Source organism: Mya arenaria, chromosome 4 (assembly GCF_026914265.1).
Source record: "Mya arenaria isolate MELC-2E11 chromosome 4, ASM2691426v1".
Taxonomy (NCBI): Eukaryota; Metazoa; Mollusca; class Bivalvia; order Myida; family Myidae; genus Mya; species Mya arenaria.
In genome coordinates this window covers 17,892,185-17,906,833 of record NC_069125.1, presented here as the reverse complement: position 1 = coordinate 17,906,833, position 14,649 = coordinate 17,892,185, and the positions used below count along the sequence as shown (strand labels likewise).

At 36.9% G+C, this 14,649-nt stretch overlaps 1 protein-coding gene across 11 annotated transcripts in view; it reads right to left on the bottom strand.

Annotated features, from left to right (window-relative positions):
- Positions 1–14,649, bottom strand: part of LOC128231154 (collagen alpha-1(III) chain-like) — an 88,367-nt gene that overhangs the window by 26,572 nt on the left and 47,146 nt on the right. The window contains exons 1-2 of one of the 11 annotated variants that reach the window (XM_052943620.1): positions 6,780–6,946; positions 5,390–5,426 (exon numbers count right to left, since the gene is read on the bottom strand). The exons of 9 other annotated variants lie outside the window; for them this stretch is intronic. The gene's annotated coding sequence lies outside the window, so the exon portion shown is untranslated. Of the gene's footprint in view, positions 1–5,389; positions 5,427–6,779; positions 6,947–14,649 lie in introns of those variants that run through there. One more of the 11 variants, XM_052943619.1, reaches the window with a different exon arrangement.

The following is a 14,649-nucleotide window of genomic DNA, read 5'->3' as shown; positions in this document are numbered from 1 at the left end:
ACTCGGTGTCTGGTCTGATTCCAAGCTGTTTGCAAAGCCTTTAAAATCGCCATCAGCAGCCTAAGGGTTAATGAAGCTGACATACACACCAGCTAAATGAAGCTGATCTACAACACAGCTAAATGAAGCTGATCTACACACCAGTTAAATGAAGCTGATCTACACACCAGCTAAATGAAGCTGATCTACACACCAGCTAAATGAAGCTGATCTACACACCAGCCAAATGAAGCTGATCTACAAAACAGCTAAATGAAGCTGATCTACACACCAGCTAAATGCAGCTGACATATACACCAGCTAAATGAAGCTGACATATACACCAGCTAAATGAAGCTGACATACACACCAGCTAAATGAATCTGATCTACAAATCAGCTAAATGAAGCTGACATACACACCAGCTAAATGCAGCTGATCTACAAACCAACTAAATGAAGCTGATCTATAAACCAGCTAAATGCAGCTGACCCTAATTTCTCGAAACTTCTTAAGCTTAACAGGCTTAAGTCGCTTATTTCATTTAGCCAAAATGCATACTGAAAATGGATTTTGATAAATGAAAAATGGTTATTCTGATAATAATACAGATTATTTCTACATAATTTCTAAAAAAATCTTGAAGAAGTTAATATAACACAGTTTATAGAACAACAAAAATAGTGAGATTAGCTTAATCCTGTTATAAGGGACTTAAGAAGTTTCGAGAAATTGGGGCCAGATCTACAAACCAGCTTAATGCAGCTGACATACACACCAGCTAAATGCAGCTGATCTACAAACCAACTAAATGAAGCTGATCTACAAACCAGCTAAATGCAGCTGATCTATAAACCAGCTAAATGCAGCTGACATACACACCAGCTAAATGAAGCTGATCTACAAACCAGCTAAATGAAGCTGACATACACACCAGCTAAATGAAGCCGATCTATAAACCAGCTACATGTAAATAAATACAAATAATTTACACAACCAGCTACATGTAAATGAAGCTGTAAATCTACAAACCAGCTTAATAAAGCTGATCTACAAACCAGCTAAATGAAGCTGATCTACAAACCAGCTACATGTAAATGAAGCTGTTAATTTACAAACTTAGCTAAATGAAGCTGATCTAAAAACTAGCTACATGTAAATAAATACAAATAATTGACACAACCAGCTACATGTAACTGAAGCTGTAAATCTACAAACCAGCTAAATGAAACTGATCTACAAACCAGCTAAATGAAGCTGATCTACAAACCAGCTACATGTAAATGAAGCTGTTAAATTTACAAACTTAGCTAAATGAAGCTGATCTAAAAACTAGCTACATGTAACTGAAGCTGTTATTCTACAAGTGCAAGTCCATAACTCTACAAATCAGTTAAATGCAGTCCATAACTCTACAAATCAGCTAAATACACTCCATAACTCTACAAATCAGCTAAATGCAGTCCATAACTCTACAAATCAGCTAAATACAGTCCATCACTCTACAAATCAGCTAAATGCAGTCCATAGCTATTCAAATCAGCTAAGTGCAGTTCATAACTCTATAAATCAGCTAAGTGCAGAGTCCATAACTCTACAAATCAACTAAGTGCAGTCCATAGATATTCAAATCAGCTAAGTGCAGTCTATAACTCTACAAATCAGCTAAAAGCAGTCCATAACTACAAATCAGCTAAAAGCAGTCGATAGCTCTACAAATCAGCTAAATGCAGTCCATAACTCTACAAATCAGCTAAATGCAGTCCATAATTCTTCAAATCAGCTAAATTCAGTCCATAACTCTACAAATCAGCTAAAATCAGTCCATAACTCTAAAAATCAGCTAACTGCAGTTCATTACTCTACACATCAGCTCAATAAAGTCTATAACTCTACAAATCAGTTCAATAAAGTCCATAACTCTATAAATCAGCTCAATAAAGTCCAAAACTCTACAAATCAGCTCAATAAAGTCCATAACTCGACGAGGTGGACCTACATAGCTCTATAAACAAGAACAATTCAAAACATTAATCTACAAACCAGCTAGATGAAGTCCATAACTCTTTTAAACCCCCAAAATGCATATTCATATCTTTTTAAAACTTCATGTGCCACTTACTTATCGCATCCAGGTTCTTACTTAATTTAGCAAAGTCTTCAATTCATTTATTTCCCGCATTATTGCAACAGCAGTAAGTTAATTTCACAAAGATTCAGACAAAACAAATATAAGGAAAGGAAAAAACAGCTTCATTAACAGTGATCAGTGTCCAAAATATCGGGTGTTTCACTATTCGCTTCCTGCTACTATTCAATAAGACAATCACTACCTTGCGTTACACCATTATTCAGATCAAGATTGGAATTGTAAATTTTATTTCAACCATGCCTGGATTTGATTGTCTTTATTATGTAACTGTTTTTTGTGTGTACAGAATAAATAAATACGTTCAAAGCTAGGGGTTAGTCTCATGCTCATGCAATATAGTTTATTTCCTGTAAACATTTAGACATGCAATTTTTGTTCAATTTGAAAAATACTTTGCAACAGGTTTAACCATAGCTTTGTCTAATATGGGAGGCAAACAGGTTCCACCATAACTTTGCCCATGATCAGGGGCAACAGGTTCCATAACTTTGTCCATTTAGAGGGGAACAAGTTCAACCAAAACTTTGTCCATAATATGAGGCAAACTTTGCATAACTTTGTTCATTAAAAGAACCAACAGATACCATAATTGTGTCCATTGTGAGAGGCAACAGTTCCCACCATAACGTTGGCCATTGTGAGAGGCAACAGGTCCCACCATAACTTTGGCCATTGTGAGAGGCAACAGGTCCCATCATAACTTTGGCCATTATGAGAGGCAACAGTTCCCACCATAACTTTGGCCATTGTGAGAGGCAACAGTTCCCACCATAACTTTGGCCATTATGAGAGACAACAGGTCCCATCATAACTTTGGCCATTATGAGAGGCAACAGGTCCCACCATAACTTTGGCCATTATGAGAGACAACAGGTCCCACCATAACTTTGGCCATTATGAGAGGCAACAGGTCCCATCATAACTTTGGCCATTATGAGAGGCAACAGGTCCCACCATAACTTTGGCCATTGTGAGAGGCAACAGATAAAATCATAACTTTGTCCATTGAGTGGGCCAACAGGTTTGACCATACCTTTGTCCATTAAAAGGGACAACAGGTTCAACCATAAGTTTGTCCATTAAGAGGGACAAGAGGCTAAACCATAACTTTGTCCATTAAGAGGGGCAACAGGTTCAATCATAACTTTGTCTATTAAGAAGGGCAACGGGTTCAACCAAAACTTTGTCCATTAAGAGGGGCAACAGGTTCAACCATAACTTTGTCCATTGAGTGGGCCAACAGGTTTGACCATACCTTTGTCCATTAAAAGGGACAACAGGTTCAACCATAAGTTTGTCCATTAAGAGGGACAAGAGGCTAAACCATAACTTTGTCCATTAAGAGGGGCAACAGGTTCAATCAAAACTTTGTCCATTAAGAAGGGCAACAGGTGCAACCATAACTTTGTCCATTAAGAGGGGCAACAGGTTCAACCATAACTTTGTCCATTAGGAGAGGCAACAGGTTCAACCATAACTTTGTCCATTAGGAGACGCAACAGGTTGGACCATAGCTTTGTCCATAAAGGGGCAACAGGTTCAACAATAACTTTATCCATTAACAGGGCAACAGGTTCAACTAGAATTGTATCTATTCAGATGGGCATCGGTCTCAACCTTTGAAGCAACCTTGCCCGGATCTAAACTGAGTCTTGAGTTGAAAGTGGATGAACTTAACGTACCAATTACTCCTTTAGTTTAAATTTTCTTGTGCCAGGCCCACAGCAAACATTTCAGCTATTGATCAACTGTAAAACTGGAGGTATCTAAAATGCTTTGACAATATAAACATTCCATGTTCACAAAAGACATTTTCTTGAAAATTCCATTCAAGGGATTAATAGGTTACTGTAAACATACACATTTTGTCTACAGGCATACATGATATAGATCAAATACAATTAACTTGAGACTTCCTTTTGAAACAGTCAGTTAATCTTAAAACAGGAACACTTGACAGCCAAAAAATAATTCCAGACAATACAGGCATAATATCTATTGTCTTGGACAAGCATTTTAACTAAATGGGAAGACTCCATTGAATAAAAACTGTTCTCACAATAATCATACTTCAAAAATAATTCAATGCAAATTAAACAGTGTATAAAATTATAATGTTATGCCATGAACATAATTTTATGCAAAAATCGAGAGAGATATGCAGTCTAAATACCACAGTGTAAACATGGCTATATCGATAATTAGGGAACAGATTTTCTCTTTTCCCCTTCCCCAATAGATTTTATTGGTGTTTTACAGTAATAGACATATACTGGGAGATGGGACAATACATGTATATGATGTTATATAGCTGGAAAAGAGAGACAATTCAAATTGAAATGGCTCAATATTCTAATCGAAAAATATTTTGAGGGGTGAAATTCCACATGAATTAAGATAAACAAGCACAAAGAACTCTCTAGTTTACATACAGTTTACAACATGTACATTTCTAACTCTTCTGATATTATTTTCTTTGGGCATTTAAAAGATAACAAGAGCCCTATTTGCCAACATAAACTCATATATAAAAAAGGTTGAGAGAAGTCTAGTGGTATTGGTGTCCGCCCCCACTTCAGAGATCGTGAGTACGAGCCCCACTTGGGCTCTGAAAATGGACATCAGTACTCCAGGTTTCTATCTAGGAGGCAGACAAGATAATGATTTATATTACCTAGCTAGTAGCCGAGTTTCACAATAAAGCTTAATTAACTTGGTAAAACCTATGTACATCCATTTTTCACAGTTGACAAGGGGAAAGAACTCAAAATGACTTAGCAAAAGTGACAAGATTAGCTACATAAATGTGAAATTTGTATATGTTTGATAAACTTACATCTCTTTTCTTGTCTAGATCATATTACCAACATGATACCTACCAAGTCACTTGATGAACACTATATACCTGTAACACAGTACGTTTTAAATTGATTCAATATAACCTTAATAGTTCCTCAAATTAAAAAGGTTGAATAGCTTTCGAAAGGGATACAATGTCGTATAACGTGACATTGGACGGGCAATTTAAAACTTGACTTTTGAAACATCAAACGTTTTGACTAATTGACGCTGATATGAATTTTGATGTAATACTTCGAAATGGGATTTGAGCAATTACCCGTATCAAAGCAATTACCTCATATACGACAATCAGCAATGAATTTAAATAAAAAACAAAGTTAAATAAAGTGATTTGCTATTGCCTGCTAATAATAAATCTGCATCTTGTGACTGCATATAGCTTGTAATATTACGTACCATTACAGTGGTCGGTATAAGCTGAAGCCCGCAAACCCTGCAATGGCAAAAATGCTTTCTGGGCTTTCTCAAATTATAGATCTTACAAAGCAGGGATAGCTATTTAAAAATGTTGATGCCAGGCTCTAAAGCTCAAGCCCACAAGCCCTGCAATGGTAAAATGCTTTTGGGGCTTTCTAAAATTATACATCTTATAAAGCTCAGCTAGCTATTTGAAAAGTTTGATGCCAGGCATTTGTGTAAGAAGTTGGGCTTGTATATTCAAATCTAATTTCGATGACAGCTGTAGGCACTACAAAGTTTATATTTTTTCAGTAGCCTACTCTGAGTAACATTTTTTGGACTAACTTGCCGATCCTCCTTCTTTTCAAGATCTTCAACTGTCAAAAATAGTGACATATTAAAGTTATGCACCAGACAATTGTAACCCCCCCCCCCCCCCCCCCCGGTCTGCCAATATACTGGGGATAGCCCGGGAAATGGGCCACGTTTTTACTTTCCAGGTGGCCCAGAACTGCCAGGTGAATGTGGTGATTTTGTCTCCGCGCCAAATATAGCGAGAATGGGCCTTACCTAGGGTCCCTGGGATGCGGGGGCATTTGGCTAAGATTTTACGAGCACTTCATCCCCGCAGGGTGGGCATTTAACTCGGGCTTGGCTAGACCAAAGTCACAGAGTCAGCTCAGCAGACAATTTTCAGTGACATATGAAAGCTACTTTGGTCTTTAACTTTCCATACCTTGCCATTGAACAAACTGCCCAATATATTGACCCATAGATGGATTGAGCCACAGTCATAAACCGAATGTTAACATAAGTCATATTAAAGCTTAAATACTCATTAAAATGTAATTTAACACAATTGTTAAGACCTTTAAGAATTAACTTTGAAATAACCCTAAGTAATAACCCTTCTCCATGGCCATCTATGTCTCTCAGGACTCCTGACCTCTGGGATATTAATAGAGACCAAAAGAGACTTCAAAATGGTAATATAACATGATGAATAGTTTAAACATGTATACATATGCTGTATGATTTTCAGGATGTCACACTATGACAGCTTTTAAATAATCTTTGATTTGTTTAACCAACTGACTAATACTATGTGAAACCACAAAGTTGAATAACAAAAGAATGTAAATAACAGCTCATAATGCAGAGCACTCGGTGACATTCCACCTTTGACAATTACACAGCATCAATAGTTGATTATAACCACAAAATAATGCACTACTCCCCCCTATTAACCATAATATATCCCAAAACATGACATAACTGAATTTAAATTGACTTCGATAGTGAAGCACTCTGTATAATTATTAAGAACTGATACATCGCTACATTGTAACATCATTAGATTAAGGTATAAAACGAACAGAACACATACATGAGTCACCTTGTAGATCTTCAAGTGACAAATCCACGAAAAAGGTGAAATCCATTCTCACTGCACCATAATTTCCTGACATATCACATAGCACAGAAAGTGAAGAAATATCCATGCATTAAAGCATCTTATTTTCAATACACTTGGAACCCCAAACAGTATACCGTGTTATTCTTCATCTTTCCGAGTGTTCCACAGTGCAAAAGTCAGTGAGGCGTGAACGTCAATTCAGCACATAGAGTAGCTATCTAGCTTACAATCGCTAAATCTAACAATCGACCCTATTTGAAATGAACGGAATCAAATAACAACCAATAAAACTTTAGGTTACTATCCCGTTTTTTTGTTAAAGTCGACACACAATTACTTCTCCACTAGAGTGTAAAACACCTGAACATTATAAATGAGTATCATTAAATAGTACAGTGATAATGTCATCCAAGAAAGTAACAGATATCTTTCTTAAACACTTTCCAATACACCAAATCTTTGAAGTGATATCAAACAGCTAAACAATTCAATCAATAATTATATTTCAATCGTAATATATGCTTTAAAACTTGAATAAGGTATTAAGTGACCCTAGCTGTTTACAATTAATGATTAATAGGTTAACAGCACATTAAATGTACATCTGTTTAAGGCATAAATCAACTCTAAACATGTTCCTTGTAGGTAATGCAGTTTAAACCAATGTTTTTTGATAAATAATCCCCCTAATGTATAACAATGAACTAAACATCTGATAGCGCTATGCAAAAAACATAAGGTTTCAGCGTCACCCCATACAGACTGGCCTTAATAAAGACATCAGTGACAAAATTAAAGACCACTTTTCAGTTTTGATCACAGATATTGATCTAGATCTAATGTGCATTTACATTTTATGAAAAATTTGATGACCAGACATCCAGTACCACACAAACTTTATGAAGACATCAGTAACAAATTAAAGACCTCTTTTCAGTTTTTATCATAGATATATCTAGTCCTAAAGAGTGTTCACATTCACATTAAAATTTGATGACCAGACTACAGCTTACCATACAAACTTGACTTCCTAAAGTCATCAGTAACAAATTAAAGACATATTTAGTTCTTATCGTGGATATATCTTGTCCTAAAGTATAACATACTACTACCAGACTGACTACAAATAACATACAAACTCAACTTAATAAAGACATCTGGGACATATTAAAGGCCTTTTTAGGCTTTATTATGGAAATATTTAGTCTTAAAATGCATTCACATCAATGAAAAGTTTGATGACCAGATTACAAAATTAATTTTCCCAGCTATAATGCAAACAAAACAATTACATTGCAAGTGGATGTCAGTGCTCTGTGAAATTGAAGACATTGCTAAACACTTACTTAGTTTTGCTTGAACTTGTTACACATACACATAAGGCCTTTGCGAACGTGACTATGTACCAAGTTTCAGGTAAACATCATTGATGGGTGTTTCATGGCCAACATTAAGTTTTTACCCATCAAGGAAGAGAGGAGGACACTTTTACTCTGACAACTACCAGGATCAGAATCCAGCCCTATGCAAATTATGAATACCTTGATTTTTTTCTTCTACAGCACTGACAGGATAAAATGGAACTGAGATTGCCATAGATAAAGGAAGTATCTTAAGTAAAATGCAATAAGTAAATACTTAACGTTTCCATTACCTCCAATATTACAAACATAACCACTGAAGTCATAGCAAGAGTACCTCCAATATTACATGACATAACCACTGAACTCATAACAGGAGTACCTCCAATATTACATGACAAAAGCATTGAACTCATAGCAAGAGTACCTCCAATATTACAATACCTAACCACTGAACTCATAACAGGAGTATCTCCAGTATAACATGACATAACCACTGAACTCATAACAGGAGTACCTCCAATATTACATGACAAAAGCACTGAACTCATATCTGGAGTACCTCGAATATTACATGACTTAACCACTGAACTCATAACTGGAGTACCTCCAATATAACATGACATAACCACTGAACTCATATCTGGAGTACCTCGAATATAACATGACATAACCACTGAACTCATAACAGGAGTACCTCCAATATTACATGACATAACCACTGAACTCATAACTGGAGTACCTCCAATATTACATGACATAACCACTGAACTCATAGCAGGAGTACCTCCAATATTACATGACATAACCACTGAACTCATAGCAGGAGTACCTCCAATATTACATGACATAACCACTGAACTCATAGCAGGAGTACCTCCAGTATTACATTACATAACCACAGAACTCATAACAGGAGTACCTCCAATATTACATGACATAACCACTGAACTCATAACAGGAGTACCTCCAATATTACATGACATAACCACAGAACTCATAACTGGAGTACCTCCAATATTACATGACATAACCACAGAACTCATAGCAGGAGTACATCCAGCATAACATGACATAACCACAGAACTCATAGCAGGAGTACCTCCAATATTACATGACATAACCACAGAACTCATAGCAGGAGTACCTCCAATATTACATGACATAACAACAGAACTCATTACAGGATTACCTCCAGTATAACAAGACATAACCACAGAACTCATAACAGGAGTACCTCCAATATTACATGATATAACCACAGAACTCAAAACAGGAGTACCTCCAATATTACATGACATAACCACAGAACTCATAACAGGAGTACCTCCAATATTACATGACATAACCACAGAACTCAAAACAGGAGTACCTCCAATATTACATGATATAACCACAGAACTCAAAACAGGAGTACCTCCAGTATTACATGACATAACCACTTAACTCATAGCAGGAGTACCTCCAATATTACATGACATAACCACTGAACTCAAAACAGGAGTACCTCCAATATTACATGATATAACCACAGAACTCAAAACAGGAGTACCTCCAATATTACATGACATAACCACTGAACTCAAAGCAGGAGTACCTCCAATATTACATGACATAACCACAGAACTCAAAACAGGAGTACCTCCAATATTACATGATATAACCACAGAACTCATAGCAAAAGTACCTCCAATATTACATGACATAACCACAGAACTCATAACAGGAGTACCTCCAATATTACAAGACATAACCACAGAACTCATAACTGGAGTACCTCCAATATTACATGACATAACCACTTAACTCATAGCAGGAGTACCTCCAATATTACATGACATAACCACTGAACTCATAACAGGAGTACCTCCAATATTACATGACATAACCACAGAACTCATAGCAGGAGTACCTCCAATATTACATGACATAACCACTGCACTCATTACTGGAGTACCTCCAATATTACATGACATAACCACTGGACTCATAACTGGAGTACCTCCAATATTACATGACATAACCACTGCACTCATAACAGGAGTACCTCCAATATTACATGACATAACCACTGGACTCATAACTGGAGTACCTCCAATATTACATGACATAACCACTGCACTCATAACAGGAGTACCTCCAATATTACATGACATAACCACTGGACTCATAACTGGAGTACCTCCAATATTACATGACATAACCACTGGACTCATAACAGGAGTACCTCCAATATTACATGACATAACCACTGCACTCATAACAGGAGTACCTCCAATATTACATGACATAACCACTGGACTCATAACTGGAGTACCTCCAATATTACATGACATAATCACTGGACTCATAACTGGAGTACCTCCAATATTACATGATATAACCACTGAACTCATAGCAGGAGTACCTCCAATATTACATGACATAACAACAGAACTCATAGCAGGAGTACCTCCAATATTACATGACATAACCACTGCACTCATTACTGGAGTACCTCCAATATTACATGACATAACCACTGGACTCATAACTGGAGTACCTCCAATATTACATGACATAACCACTGCACTCATAACAGGAGTACCTCCAATATTACATGACATAACCACTGAACTCATAGCAAGAGTACCTCCAATATTACATGACATAACAACTGAACTCATAACTGGAGTACCTCCAATATTACATGACATAACCACAGAACTCATAGCAGGAGTACCTCCAATATTACATGACATAACAACAGAACTCATTACAGGATTACCTCCAGTATAACAAGACATAACCACAGAACTCATAACAGGAGTACCTCCAATATTACATGATATAACCACAGAACTCAAAACAGGAGTACCTCCAATATTACATGACATAACAACAGAACTCATTACAGGATTACCTCCAGTATAACAAGACATAACCACAGAACTCATAACAGGAGTACCTCCAATATTACATTATATAACCACAGAACTCAAAACAGGAGTACCTCCAATATTACATGACATAACCACAGAACTCATAACAGGAGTACCTCCAATATAACATGACATTACCACTAAACTCATAACTGGTGTACCTCCAATATGACATGACATAACCACTGAACTGGTAACTGGAGTACCTCCAATATTAAATGACATAACCACTGAACTCATAACTGGAGTACCTCAAATATTACATGACATAACCACAGAACTCATAGCAATAGTACCTCCAAAATATTACATGACATAACCACAGAACTCATAACAAGAGTACCTCCAATATTACATAACATTACCACTGAACTCATAACAGGAGTATCTCCAATATTACATGACATTACCACTCAACTCATAACTGAAATACCTCCAATATTACATGACATAACCAATGAACTCATTACTGGAGTACCCCCAATATTACATGACATAACCACTGAACTCATAGCAAGAGTACCTCCAATATTACATGATATAACCACTGAACTCATAACAGGAGTACCTCCAATATTACATGACATAACCACTGAACTCATAGCAGGAGTACCTCCAATATTACATGATATAACCACTGAACTCATAGCAGGAGTACCTCCAATATTACATGATATAACCACTGAACTCATAGCAGGAATACCTCCAATATTACATAACATTACCACTGAACTCATAGCAGGAATACCTCCAATATTACATAACATTACCACTGAACTCATAACAGGAGTATCTCCAATATTACATGACATAACCATAGAACTCATAGCAAGAGTACCTCCAATATTACATGACATTAACACTGAACTCATAACTGGAATACCTCCAATATTAATCAACATAATCACTGAACTCATAGCAGGAGTACCTCCAATATAACATGACATAACCACAGAACTCATAGCAAAATTACCTCCAATATTACATGACATAACCACTGAACTCATAACAGGAGTACCTCCAATATTACATGACATAACCACAGAACTCATAACTGGTGTACCTCCAATATTACATGACATAACCACTGAACTCATAACTGGAGTACCTCCAATATAACATGACATAACCACAGAACTCATAACTGGTGTACCTCCAATATTACATGACATAACCACTGAACTCATAGCAGGAGTACCTCCAATATAACATGATATAACCATAGAACTCATAACAGGAGTACCTCCAATATTACATAACATATACACTGAAATTATAACTGGAGTACCTCCAATATTACATGACATTACCACTGAACTCATAACTGGTGTACCTCCAATATTACATGACATAACCACCGAACTCATAACTGGAGTACCTCCAATATTACATGACATAACCACTGAACTCATAGCAAGAGTACCTCCAATATTACATGACATAACCACTGAACTCATAGCAAGAGTACCTCCAATATTACATGACATTACCACTGAACTCATAGCAATAGTACCTCCAAAATATTACATGACATAACCACAGAACTCATAACAAGAGTACCTCCAATATTACATAACATTACCACCGAACTCATAACAGGAGTATCTCCAATATTACATGACATTACCACTGAACTCATAGCAAGAGTACCTCCAGTATAACATGACATAACCACTGAACTCATAGCAGGAGTACCTCCAATATTACATGATATAACCACTGAACTCATAGCAGGAGTACCTCCAATACTACATGACATAACCACAGAACTCATAGCAAGAGTACCTCCAATATTATATGACATAAACACTGAACTCATAACTGGAATACCTCCAATATTAATCAACATAATCACTGAACGCATAGCAAGAGTACCTCCAATATAACATGACATAACCACAGAACTCATAGCAAAAGTACCTCCAATATAACATGACATAACCACAGAACTAATAACAGGAGTACCTCCAATATTACATGACATAACCACAGAACTCATAGCAGGAGTACCTCCAATATGACATGACATAACCACAGAACTCATAACAGGAGTACCTCCAATATTACATAACATAACCACAGAACTCATAGCAAGAGTACCTCCAATATAACATGACATAACCACAGAACTAATAACAGGAGTACCTCCAATATTACATGACATAACCACAGAACTCATAGCAAAAGTACCTCCAATATTACAAGACATAACCACAGAACTCATAACAGGAGTACCTCCAATATTACATGACCTAACCACAGAACTTATAGCAGGAGTACCTCCAATATTACAAGACATAACCACAGAACTCATAGTAAGAGTACCTCCAATATTACATGACATAACCACAGAACTCATAGCAAAAGTACCTCCAATATTACAAGACATAACCACAGAACTCATAGTAAGAGTACCTCCAATATTACATAACATAACCACAGAACTCATAACAGGAGTACCTCCAATATAACATGACATAACCACAGAACTAATAACAGGAGTACCTCCAATATTACATGACATAACCACAGAACTCATAGCAAAAGTACCTCCAATATTACAAGACATAACCACAGAACTCATAACAGGAGTACCTCCAATATTACATGACCTAACCACAGAACTTATAACAGGAGTACCTCCAATGTAACATGACATAACCACAGAATTCATAGCAAGAGTACCTCCAATATTACATAACATAACCACAAAACTCATAACAGGAGTACCTCCAATATTACATGACATAACCACTGAACTCATAGCAAGAGTACTGACATAACCACTGAACTCATAACAGGAGTATAACTCATAACAGGAGTACCTCCAATGTAACATGACATAACCACTGCACTCATAACAGGAGTACCTCCAGTATAACATGACATAACCACTGCACTCATAACAGGAGTACCTCCAGTATAACATGACATAACCACTGCACTCATAACAGGAGTACCTCCAATGTAACATGACATAACCACTGCATTCATAACAGGAGTACCTCCAATGTAACATGACATAACCACTGCACTCGTAACTGGAGTACCCCCAGTATAACATGACATAACCACTGCACTCGTAACAGGAGTACCCCCAGTATAACATGACATAACCACTGCACTCAAAACAGGAGTATCTCCAGTATAACATGACATAACTACGGCACTCGTAACAGAAGTATCCCCAGTATAACATGACATAACCACTGCACTCGTAACAGGAGTACCTCCAGTATAACATGACATAACCACTGCACTGGTAACAGGAGTACCTCCAGTTTAACATGACATAACCACTGCACTCGTAACAGGAGTACCTCCAGCATAACATGACATAACCACTGCACTCGTTACAGGAGTACATCCAGTATAACATGACATAACCACTGCACTCGTAACAGGAGTACATCCAGTATAACATGACATAACCACTGCACTCGTAACAGGAGTACCTCCAGTATAACATGACATAACCACTGCACTCGTAACAGGAGTACCTCCAGCATAACATGACATAACCACTGCACTCGTTACAGGAGTACCTCCAGCATAACA